Here is a 13350-nt window from a genome sequence, read left to right on the forward strand (position 1 = left end):
GCTCTAGATTATTAATTGATGCAAAATATGGAGACTGCCTTCAGGAAAATCCTGATTTTGGAAAATCTAGTGGACAAATAAACTGGTTCTTCAACAAATAAATTGCAAGAAAACAAAAGGTGCTGGAGAGGGAACCCACAGGTTGAAAGAAACTTAAAAGACCCAGCAACCAATTGCAATATGTATACTTTATTTGAATCCCAAGTAACTCAAACTGTTAAAAATATATATATTATATATAATATAAATATAATAAAATAATATAAAATATATATTTGGTGTAATATATATATAATATATATAATATACATGTATATGTTATATATGTTTCATCTGTTAGATGTTTCATCTGTAAAACAAGGCCAAAATTAAGTTGCAGTTTATTGTAAAGATTAAGGTAATGTACTATAAAAAGCACAGCCCAAGAAAGCACTCAGAAAATTACTGCTACTTTAATCTTTTCCCATTACTCTATCCTCTCCACATAGCCTTTGTTCCTGCTTTGCCGAGCAGAACAGATTAAAATTCTCGAATACATCATACTCTTTCAGATTCTACTTAGAATGTTTCCCTTCCCTAACATCCCTATCTGTAACTTTGTTCTCTCAGCTAACTTGTAAACATCCTTAAAACTTAACGCCAAAAGTTTTTTTCTTTTGGAAAGCCTTAATTGACCTCCTCCTGATGGTTTGTTGTTCTCTTATTGCTGCCACAGTAACATGTACATGTATCCTATCATCTTCGTTGCTTTGTATTCTAGCACTGTGCTGGGATATACCATGTCACATACCATGGTTAAGAGGAAGTGTCTGTAAAGGCACAGTGTAACTGACATCTCTCTAAAATACAGAGAGCTGGGCAGTGCCGTCTTTGTGCCTTCCACATTAGAGTGGCCTTGTCACTTACTCTCTCCCACACAACTAGGAGGAGCCAGGACCCCAGGAGAGTCACCTGTCCTCACTCAGAAGTGGCAAAGGAGGAGGATGCTACATAATGTCTATATAATTATACTCGAACACCCCATTTTCCCAGCCCCTACGTGCTTTAAGGAGGGCTAATATTCCTACAAGGTTGCCCTTAGATGATAGAGTCAGAAAGTTACTTTTTTTTGCAACCTAGCTGTATTTCTAAGCTATGATGTGTAGGGATATAGGTTATAGTAGTGATGACATTATCTGGAATATTTAAAAGAAATGATAAATTATGAAATAATAGACCAAAAAGAAAACCACAAAAAACATATATCTAGTACAGAGGCTATCACTTCTCTTCTAAGGAATGTGTTGTGTTTAATGGTCTTCTTCCCCTCTCCCTTTCCCCTCCTTCTTTCCGCTGGAACAGCTCCCATCATTCAGACTCCTTGCTGCAAACCAGTCCTTTTCAACCTTCAGTTCCTGGCCAGTTGGTTTTCTCAGAGTTTGGTCGGCTGATTCAATTCAAGTCTTTGCTCTTAGTGTTTGCAGTATATTATTATCTTAAACATAGTGGAGGGAAAGTGGGGCAGGTGTATGGGACATCTTTGTACTATTTTTGTAACTTGATGTGAATCTATAATTACTTTAAAGTAAGAAGTTAAAAAGAATTTCTTCCACTTAAAGTTTTATGAGAAAAATCTGTACCTTTTCATCTTGTGCAATGGCTTTGTTGTTATCCTTCGTTTGATGGATAATGAGATCCTGCTATTTATCCTATGAGTGGGATGATGGATTGGAAAAAGCAATGAAACTCGGAATCCAAAGACTTGTGATAATTTACTTCATAATCTGGGCATCGATAAAATGAGGATTTATATTTAATCTCTCAGCTCTATGATAATGCAAATTTACCAAGATTTAAGTAAGTATCTCATGTTAAAAGTGATTAAAGAATAAACATTTACTTACTGCATAGTATAACAAAGGTAAATTTTTAACTATTATATACATTTCATGATTATTATATTTAAAATGTTGTAAGCATCCAAATTATTGTATTTAAAATATTACAGAGTCAAAACATGTAGTGAAATCAGATGCCTGCCTGGTGGTACTCTAAAGAAGTGAGTGGTCTCTAAACATTTTTGGTCTTGTATTTTGATTACAAAAAATATGCACTATTGTCAATGTACATGTTAAATATTAGTAAAGTTTGATTTCTTAATTTAGATAAAAATGGAGATATTCTAAATGTTTCTTGGGGGTGCCTGAGTGGTTTAGTTGGTTAAGCGTCTGACTTCAGCTCAGGTAATGATCTCATGGTTCATGAGTTTGAGCCCTGCATGGGGCCCTGTGCTGACAGCTCAGAGCCTGGAGCCTGCTTCAGATTCTGTGTCTCTCTCTCTCTCTCCGCCCCTCCCCTACTCTCACTCTGTCTCTCAGAAATAAACATCTGAAAAAAAATTTTAAAGTTTCTTCCCACATTCCAACTGCTCTAGGTATTAGATTTGTTACAGGAAATTTCCCCTTCTGTATTGTGGGACTAAACCTGTTGAATCCTCTGCTCTGATCATTCTTGCTGCAATCACATCTTAACATTAAGTTCCCTATTAACAAGATGTTTCGTGGTAGAAATTGGAGAAAGTCTAAATAAAATGTCTTATTTTTATTATTATTATTATTATTATTATTATTTAGGAATAATCTTAGGACTTTTAAAACGTCCTAAGAACTAAGAACTTTTATTTCTAAAATACCTAAATCTTAAAATATTAATTTGTAAAGGAGTATCATACCTGCAGGGAAAGAAATACTATATAGGTTGATTTGTAAATTAGGCACTATATTATGAATAGAAGTGGTTTTCTATAATTTTGCTCTCTAAATGGTCACTCAAATTCCTTAAAATACCTGAAATACAAAGTAGTCTGGATACAGGAAAAAGGTGGAAGGAGAATTTGACTGTTTGAATTAGAAAGAATTCCTGTTTAATGAACCAACTCTAAACTTGTTTAATGATGAATTTTAGCTTTGATGGTGACCAGAGGAAAAACCTTTTCCTGAACAGAAAAACAAGTCAGTGGATTTTTTTATGCAGACTCAGTGTTACACAGCTTTGCCACAAGGAGAGGAATGAGAGACCTGATGAGGGTATAAGAAAAGGTGACTTAAAGCCTTTTTGGATTAGATACCAACCTCTCTTAAGAAGTCAGCTTATCCAGGCAGTCAGGCCCAGGAGAATTGGCACAAACTATCTAAAATGAGAGTAAATCATGGATTCATGCTTATGTTTAGGTCTCTTAATGGAGTATGGATGCATATTTGAGGAACTAAAGGGCATGTAATCAATGTAATTTGATTCCACAAACATTTATTACACATTTTATGGTACAGAAATAAGGCATATCTTGCTCTTAAGAGTTTCACAATCTAATGAGATATAAACATCACAAATAAGAGAAGGAAGGTCTGTTTAGTGATAACCCCACCTTATCTCACTACTTAGTCTGGCAACCCTCTTCCTTAGAGGAGTTCCTTATCCTCCCTGGAAGGAGTTCCTTATAATTATCCTTTTCAAGTAAAAAAATCCAAGCTGTCCTTTCAGTTATGGTTATGTTACCTTTTATAACAAAAGGACAAAAGGTAACTGATTGTTTCAGGGGAAAAGCTTAATCTTAGGCAGTGAAATGTATGTGACTCCTGCCCCTGCTCATAACCTATAAAATCAAGTAAATAAATGCAAGAGTCCTTCTGGGGTTCAATGTAGTATGCTGTGATAATAGACATAAATGTCTGCCAACGACAGCAACTGCAATAAAAACAGTTAGACTTTCTGGAATGATGTTTTTCCGGTGAATGACAAAGGCCAGATCAAACAAGACGACAGAATCACTCTGGATTGACATTTCTACCTGGCTGTGCTACTTTTTGGCAAATCATTTAAACGTTGAACCTGTGCCCTCATTTACAAGCCAGTGTAAAGGCATTCAGTTTACCTCCCAGGAACAGCTAGTAAGATTAATTGTGGAGCATTTTACCAAAACCCACTCAGGTCAATTTAAGTGTAAAGTGCAAGAAATTATTGCACATTGTAATTATATTACATGTGGTGCATTTTACTAAAGTCTGCTGAGGCCAATAGAGGCGCAGTGTAATACAAGAAATTACTAAATTAATAAAGGTAAAGTGCTGTTGTTCCAGAGGACCTTGGTCCCAGGTCACCCCAAGACAAATCAGTCATTATTTCAACATTCTTATTAGGAGAGTACAGGACTTTGGCCCCACAGCCCAGAGGGGCAAACAGGGGGAAACCGTGTGAAGACGTGATTTGAGCTCCCTGATGGTGGACCGGCTAGGGGGATAACTGTAGAAAAGGTTGCCCACACTACAATTTACACGCCTCACCCTTGCAAATTCCCAAGACTTTGGGAACCAGAACCCTAGCGGAGGAGAGGGGTGCCCCACAAAGCGGAGATGGACCCAGCAAGGGAGGCGAGATGCAGTCGTGGGGTCCGCTCCGAGAGGGGGAGTCGGCAAGGAAAGGGCGGGGGCGGTAGCGGGCAGCCTGAGGAGGAAAGGAGGGGCGAGGCAAGGCGCCGTCGCCGGCCCCCTCCCCTCCAGTGCGCTCTCCTCCCTTTCCCTCCCCGGCCTGGCACCCGAGCGCAACCCGCCGAGGCCAGGCTGCTTCAGGGGGAGGCGCCAACTCGTCGCTGCGCCGGGCCCCCGACCGAGCAGTAACGGCGACCCAGAAAGCGGAGCGGATGCGGCTCGGGCCTACGCTGAGGTAAGGGGACAGGATGGTGTAGGAAGTCAAGAGGGGACGTCAGGCTTGCAGCAGGCCGCTCTCAGATCCCCCGGCGGCGGGCCACTTCTCCCCGCCCCCGCTGTCCAAGTTCCCGAACGCGGCGACGGTTGGAGAGCAGCCCCCGGAGTTACACCCCCGCCCGGGCCTAGGACCTAGGCGTTGCCGCGCGTGCGCACACCCCCTGGCGGGGGCTGGGCGCGGAACTCTGGGATTGTCTCCCCACCCAGGCCGCGGGGCCCGGGCGGCGCTGCGCATGTGCGAGCCTGCGGGCGGATGTGGTGCGCGTTGCGAGGGTTGCGTGTGGCAACGCCTGCCCGGAGGCTTCCCCGCCTCCGGCGGGTGAGGCGGAGCGTCGCCCTGGGCTGTGGCTGCGGCTCCGGCCTCAGAGTTTCGCCTTCCCACTCCCCTCTTCGCCCCGCGTAGGCTGCTGTGGTTTTCGTTTCCGTCGCCTCGACCCGCGGCTGGCGTTCTGAAAACCCATTCACCTAGCTCCCGGCCCCGAACCAGCTCGCTAACTCAGTGTTGTGCCTCCGACATTTGGTCCTGTTGTCGAGGGGACAGCGCAGAAAGTGTGGCTAAGCTAGGCGAAGCTGCTGTGGAGGCATAGGAGGAATCACCGAAAACCTTTATTTTAAGCCGGAAGGTATTGCTCCGCTCAGCCCCGGAAACAGGTTTTTAGCCGCTGAAAACTTTCCAAGCGCCCCGCCTTGGCCGAGGAGGAACTTCCTGTCTGAGTTGGAAGGCGAGTTCAGAGCGAACTTTTTGTTTTTGTTCTTTGGGAAGTTACATAAAATGTCAGAACAACTCGAGTCCAGGATTGTCACAAAATGCATGTCACAGCGCTGCCTCGTATCGCGCTTGGCGACTTAGTCCTTCTTAGAGGTGAATGAAACTGCTTAGGCTTGACGCTCTTTCCCCCCAGACTCGAATGACAGGCACTGTTTAATGTTTACTGAGCCTCCTGGCTTTGCACACTTCTAGTACCAAGTTCCTGCTTGGCTTTACACCTTTCTGTGCAGTGGTACTGAGTTAAGTCAGTTTCGTTGGAACGGTTTTTGACGATGTCATTACTGTGCCTCGTAATCTTATATGGTGTGTTGATACGGACATTTGGGGGCTAGTAAGTAGAAGAAGCACTTACTATTAGGGAATCTGAGTACTCTAGGTGAAAGGTAATCTATTTCCCAGGGCATTGGGCAGTTTGTACATGTTATTAAGTAGTAAGTAAAGGCAATTGAAATGATACATTCTTGCACACCCCACTTCCACCATGCAGGCCTCTTTGGGCCCAAGTGGGCCTCCAGCCTAGAGCCTAGGCATTTGCTAATTACGTCATCCTCAAAGCCCACTTTCCTCGTCCACCCAATGTGTATGGCACCCACCTTCATTCAAGCCTCAATTGCCTTCACTTTAGAGAGGTGGCTTCCTCATTTAAAATAGCCACTGCTGGCTGTCTCTCCAGCCTCTTACCCTGTTGTTCTCTTTGGCTCTGTAGCACTTACCACTGTCTGATATTATGTATTTGTATGTGTATGCTCTGTCTCCCTTATATTCAGAGCGTATTTTGTACTGAATTCTCAATGTCAATTCACGCATTCATTCGACAAATATTGAGTGACTACCTTGCATCAGGTCCTGTCCAGGTGTTTGGGATATGTACATGAACAAAATAGACAAAGATCTCTTCCCTCTGGAGCTTATGTTCTAGAGAAGAATGATTGACAATAAACATATTTGATTATCGTGTTAGAAAATTGTGCTATGAAAAATGAAAAAGAGCAGGGAAAGAGGCCTGAGAGTACAGGTGTGGGTTGCAATTTTATAGAGGATGGTTATGGTGGATGCTTTTCTTTATTTGAAACTGGGTTGAAGATTCACCAGTATGATGTCATGCTTTAAGGTATTAAATTATTGCTCTTAGAGATTTCTGAATGAACCAGGCAAGACTTAGACAAAGAGGCTGATAGATAGTAAGGTGTGTTTTCCTTTGGGTCCTTTACTTCAGAAGAGTACAAACACTGTGTTTAAATATCAAAAACTATTAATCTGGAGCTATACATTTAGGGTACTTATGGGGTTTGTCTGTCTTTAGGAGTTTGTCATGTTTAATTTTGGTTTTATCACTTGGTTAAAGTGAAATTACAATGCCCCTAAGATACCACTACTTTTGAAGTTTACTGGAGTTGTATTGGTATAAATCAAAATAGACCAGACGAGAGATTTGAGACCAGGAGTGGAATTATCAGGGTTGCAGAATGACATCAAAGATTCTCGTTTGGGGCTGCATGGGGATATTTACTTCAAAGGAGCAGATAGCTTGCCTTTCTGAAAGGGATATTTATAGTGTCCTTCAGTGGAAGGCAGATATCCTTCTCACTTTCATTATCCAGAAGGAATGTGTCTAGTTCACATGGTGATCCCATCTTAACAATATGAGAGGAAACTTAAGGGATAGTTGGGTTGTTTTCCAGCATTTATCTGACAATGATGCATGTGTCTTCTGTGTCTTCAGCCTTGCTAATCTAACCTGAGCTATTATCTATTATGTATATCTCTCCATGGAAGACGTTTTGAGCTAACAAGTACCAGTGGATAACAGATAGTAAGTAAATCATAAATAGTGATCACATTATATGTTCTGTATTGTAATGAATGTATATGATACTGAACAAAACGAATCCCAAATGGAAATGAGCCAAGGCTAAGAGAGCCTACCATGCTGAAGGAATGTTTATGTTGTGGGATAAGGATCTTTCACAATTAGGATTCTATTTCGTAGGCATGTTAGGATTTTTTTTTAACTGTACTATATCTATAAGGACCTAAATTTCAAGTGGATTTACAAATGTCTCAAGTATCAACTTATTTTAGTATAACAACAGAAAAACATCAATATGTCTTGATAATTTTTCATATTTGGAAGGGGCACTTTTGCTATGTGTAGTTGAAAAGGCTGACTTTGATGAGCTCGGTAATCTCTTCAAACTAAATACAAATTTGCTTGGGACTGAAGATCTGCCTCATCTCTCTTGATAAAATTTGAAACCCTTCCTTTATATAAACCTAATTAAAGTGGCAATGATGTTTGTGTGTTCTAAAAGTCAGTTTGATGCTTATCGTAAACATGGCAATACCATTTCCTTTGAGGTGGTACCTTACTTTTAGTTGTGATTTTAGTTTTTCAGTTTTGTCCATCCTATTTTTAATTGCCTCACATTAGTTAGCAGCTGTGTAGGTGTTTCACTATTGTCACAGGCTTAGGACCTCTCATTCAAGTGGAGGTAAATTATAGCTATCATCCTTTACAAATGATCATTGGGATCATCATTTCTTATTTTATATTATATTTCTATCATTCATAACTCACAGATGACATCCATTTAATGATTCAGCTAGCATATAGTTGGGAATCATCAGTACCCCATTGACATTTACTTTGCCTGGAGCTCATTAACACACTGTAAACTGTGTGTTGGCATCCTAAAAGACATTAGTTTTCTTTAATGTCCTACTTCTTTGATTATAAAAGCATCATCAACTGTGTTGCCCAGATGGGGGAATTTGTTAAAGGAACTGAATTCTATATTGCAAGGACACTTTTTTATATATTATATTTTTAAAGCACAGCTTTGAAGTTGACCTCATATTATTAAATTGGATTAAAAAGATATATAACACTGGGCTTTATTTGCAGAAATTACTGTGTTTTTCTTTTTTTTCTTCAGGGATTACTTCTAAAGAATGGTTATCAGCTTTTAGAAGCTCCTGATCAATTGCAAAATATCCGTTTCCATGGAAAATGCTTTGCTCTCATAGATACAATGTGTCTTGGTTATTAGCTCTTAAGACCCACAAGTACCATTGTGTTGGGGTAATGTTGACACAAGCACCTGGGAGGTGATTATCCTTTTGCTCCATATTATTTTGTTTTTTCTTTTATGTATTTACTTTGGCTTAGTGCCTTCTGCAGGTACCAAATCAACATTTGTTGAATAAATTAGGCAAACTAACGTATGTCCTATAATCAGCTTAACTCTTTATTTGGGTCAGAGGTATTACCAAGTAATATGACACATTGTCCTGCTAGTAAACACACTGATTAACATTGACTGCCAACAATAATATGTAGAGGCTACCTATTATATGCTTTGTGCAGGGAACTGAATTATTTGACCTGCTCTTTGAGAGGATTAGGAGTTGATATGTTTATCGTGTTCAGTTATCAAAAGACTGTCTTCTTATCCACCAGTCTTCAACTGTGTAGTTATTCAGAGTGTAGGGAAAGCTCTCAAAATACAGTCTGTAAGAATAAGAACTTATCTGTTCCAAACAAGGATAATTTGGAAATAAACTGTTGAACTATACAAGTTTAAGAAAACAGATATAATAGGAAATGTTAGGGGGGTGGTCCAAGATGGTGGGTGTACTCAGCTCCTCCCATGGACATACCAAATCTACAGCTACGTATGGAAAAATTCCCTCTGAAAAGACCTGAGAACTAGCTGAATAGCTTCTTCACATCAAAGCAGTAAAAGGGTCACATGTGAGACAGTCTCACCAAAAACCCCACTGCCAGAGTGGTGACCCACAGTTGGGAGGAATCTCACAAATCTGGAGCTTCTCCTTGATGAATGAGGGGTTTATGCCCCACATCAGGCACCGCAATCCCTGGGACCTGCAGTGAAGAGATGAGCCCTCCAAACATCTAGCTTTGAAAACCAGATGGAAAATGGATCTCACAACCAGGAGACCCAAAAGGCTATATAGTAGAACTGAGATATTTCTCGGAAAGGGCTTGCATGCAGACTCACTCAGGAACCAGCACAAAAGCAGCAGTTTGAAAAGCGCCTAGACTATATGTGAAAATTTATTTTCTAATCTTAAAGCATCTGCTGGATGGGCAGGGACCAGTTGGGAATCTGTCTGGGGACAGATGTGCTGGTGTGTACTATTTTGCACTCTTGCTCTACCTAGATACCATGGGCAGGCATGGTTGTTTTTCCTGGGTTCCATGGGCCTGTAATAAATGGAGAGACAGTTCTCGATAGGCTGTCACCCCCAGGGCACTGCACAGACAGCAGACTGAAACACACCCCCAGTCTGTTTGTGAAAAAGGCCTATTTACTTGTTCTGACACTTCAGCCTGAGGGGCAGACTTCAGGTCTGCCACATATGTAGAGGCTTACAAATGTGCTCTCAGGGAATATAGGCAAGGGGATGCCATCTTTGTGCTTTCCCTTAACCTCATTACTGTTTGCCAGGACCTCCCAGAAAGGAGCTTATGCAATGGTCTGAAGCTCCAATTTTTGCAACTGTCACTCAGGGGACAGTCAGATCGCTTACATTAAGAGAGTCTATACTTGTTTCATAGGACTGTATGTATTTGCATACTCTAAAAGCTGCTGCCTGAGGGTCTGGCTTCCAATCAGCCTAAAACTAGGTGCTGACTGAGATTCCCCCCTTTGGAACACGGACAGTTCTTGGCATACCTTCAAAAACTGGGACCTATCAAGAATAAATCAGACTCCTTAGACAGTCATAATGGTTCAAGAGACAACCAAGAGCTAGTGCAAAGTTTAAAGATAAAGTTCATCTGTACAAAGCCACTTTAAGACTGGGAAAGGTAGTTGTTTCTCTCATTAGATATAAACTAACACAGAGGGTGAAGCAAAATGAGGAAAAAGGAATATGTTACAAATGAAGGAACAAGGTAAAACCTCAGGGGGACAAAAAAAAAGACACCCTCAAAAACCTTAAAGTGGATGTAAGTAATTTACCTGGTAAAGAATTCAAATTAATGGTCAAAAAGATGTTCACCTAAATTGGGAGAAGAATGAATGAACACAGTGAGAACTTCAACAAAGAGAAAATATAAGAAAGTACCAACTGAAGTCACAGAGCTGAAGAATACAATAACTGAACTGAAAAATACGCTAGAGGGGGTTCAACAGCAGGCTATATGAAGCAGAAGAAACTATTGGTAATCAAGAAGACAGGGGAGTGGAACTTACTTAAACAGAACAGCAAAAAGGAAAAATAAATTAAAAATGAGATAGCTTAAAGAAGCTATGGGACAACATAGAGTAGCATTAGCATTATAGGGGGTCGCAGAAGGAGAAAAGAGAGAGAAAGGATCAGAAAATCATGTGGAGATTAAACAGCATTCTGCTGACCAATGGGTCAATCAAAAGACTCAAAGGAGAAAAAACAAAACAAAACCTTGAGAAATAAAAATGGAAATATAACTTACAAGATCTATGTGATTCATCAAAAGTAGTTATAAGAGGGAAGTTCATAGGGATTCAGACCTACCTGAATAAACATGAAAAATCTCAAACAACTTAACTTTACACTGAAAGAAGCTAGAAAAGAACAGATGAAGCCAAACATAGTAGAAGGAAGGAAATAACAAAGATCAGAGTGCAAATGAAATAGAAACAAAAAATAATAGAAAAGATCAATGAAACTAAAACCTGTTTCTTTGAAAAGACAAACAAAAGGTTGCCAAACCTTTGGCTAGACTCACCAAGGAAAAAAAAAAAAAAAAGAGACGGTTCAAATAAAATCAGAAATGAAAGAGCAGTTACAACTGATACCACAAATGCAGTAGACCATAAGAGAGTGCTATGAAGAATTATAGCTCAACAAATTGGACAATGAGAAGAAATGGATACATTCCTAGAAACTTTCCATGACTGAATCATGAAGAAATAGAAAATCTTAATAGACTGATTATGGTGTATTACAGTAAGGCAATTGTATCAGTCATCAAAAACTTCCCAACAAATAAAAGTTCATGACTTTGCTGGTAAATTCTACCAAACATTTAAAGAAGATTTAATATCTGTCCTTCTTAACCTCTTCCAAAATATTGAGAAGGGAATGCTTCCAAACTTATTTTACGAGGCCAGCATTACCTTGATACCCAAACCAGACAAGGATATCACAAAACAAAACAAAACAAAACAGAACAACAACAAAAAAGGATTTTACAGTTTACTATCCCTGATGAACATAGATGCAAAAATTTTCATCAAAATATTTGCAAATACTGCACACAGATTATTAGCAAATATAACATGAATTCACTAATACATTAAAAAGATCATATCATGATCAACTGGGATTTATTCCAGGGATCAAGGATGGCAACATTCACACATTAATCAACATGATACACCACATTAACAAAATAAAGGATAAAAAATATATAATCATCTCACTAGATGCAGAAAAGCATTGGACAGAGTTCAACATCTGTTTAAGAAAAAAACTGTCAGGGTGCCTAGGTCACTTAGTTGGTTAAGCTTCTCACTTCAGCTCAGGTCATGATCTCCCAGTTTGTGGGTTTGAGCCCTGTGTCAGGCTCTGTGTTGACAGCTCGGAGCCTGGAGCCTGCTTCAGATTCTGTGTCTCCTTCTCTTGCTACCCTTTCCCTGGTCATGCTCTGTCTCTCTCTCTCTCTCTCTCTCTCTCTCTCTCTCTCTCTCAAATATAAATATTAAAAAGAAATGTTAAAAAAAATCTTAAAAAAAAAAAAACAAAAACAAAACTCTTATCAGAGTGGGTAAAGAGGTAACATACCCACTCAACATAATAAAGGCCATATATGACAAGCCCAGAGCTCACATCATACTCAATGATGAAAAGCTGAAAGCTTTTTCTTTAAGATTAGGTAAAAGACAAAGATGCCTACTCTTGCCATTTTAATACAATATAGTGTTAGAAGTCCTAGAGCAATTAGGCAATAAATAAATAAATAAATAAATAGCATGCAAATTGGAAAGAAAGAAACCTTTCACTATTTGTGACATGATTTCATATATAGAAAACCGTAAAGATACCACCAAAAAGCTGTTAGATTCTTTAATTCAGTAAAAAATAAATAAATGAATTCAGTAAAGTTGCAGGATATAAAATCAACATACAAAAATCTGTTGCATTAAAAAACATATATTTTATTTTTGGGAGAGTGCAAGTCGGGGAGGGGCAGAGAGGGAGACAGAGGATCCGAAGTGGACTCTGCACTGACAGGCTGACAGTAGTGAGCCCAATGTGGGGTTCGAACTCATAAACCACGAGATCATGACCTGAGCCAAAGTTGGATGCTCAACCCACTGAGCCACCCAGGTGCCCCATCTGTTGCATTTCTATACACTAACAAACTGTGAGAACGAGAAATTTTAAAAATCCCATTTACAATTACATCAAAAATAATAAAATACCTAAGAATAAATTTAAGCAAGGAGGTGAAAGACTTGCACACTGAAAATTATAAGACATTGATGGAAGAAATTGATGAAGACACAAATAATTGGAAAGATATCCCATGCTTATGGATTGGAAGAATTAATATTGTTAAAATGTCCCTATTACTCAAAGCAATATATAGATTCAATGCAATTCCTATCAGTCCCAAGGGCATTTTTCACAGAAGTATAACAAATAATCCTAAAATTTGTATGAGACCCTGTGTAGCCAAAGCAATCTTGAAAAAGAAGGGCAAGGCTGGAGGTATCATGTTTCCTGATTTCAACCAAATTATGAAGCCATAGTAATCAAAACAGGATGATATTGGCATAAAATGAGACTCCTAGACCAATGAAACAGAATAGAGAGCCCAGAAATAAA

At 39.6% G+C, this 13350-nt stretch overlaps 1 protein-coding gene across 10 annotated transcripts in view; it reads left to right on the forward strand.

The window, feature by feature from the left end:
• The window catches only part of RCBTB2 (RCC1 and BTB domain containing protein 2), a 57180-nt gene that overhangs the window by 2206 nt on the left and 41624 nt on the right, over nucleotides 1-13350 (forward strand). For 2 of the 10 annotated variants that reach the window (XM_045476059.1, XM_045476068.1), the window contains exon 1: nucleotides 4519-4698. The exons of 1 other annotated variant lie outside the window; for it this stretch is intronic. The gene's annotated coding sequence lies outside the window, so the exon portion shown is untranslated. Of the gene's footprint in view, nucleotides 1-4516; nucleotides 4699-5043; nucleotides 5462-5499; nucleotides 5602-7278; nucleotides 7322-13350 lie in introns of those variants that run through there. 7 more of the 10 variants (XM_045476051.1, XM_045475995.1, XM_045475986.1 and 4 more) reach the window with 7 other exon arrangements.

Source organism: Leopardus geoffroyi, chromosome A1 (assembly GCF_018350155.1).
Source record: "Leopardus geoffroyi isolate Oge1 chromosome A1, O.geoffroyi_Oge1_pat1.0, whole genome shotgun sequence".
Lineage (NCBI taxonomy): Eukaryota > Metazoa > Chordata > Mammalia > Carnivora > Felidae > Leopardus > Leopardus geoffroyi.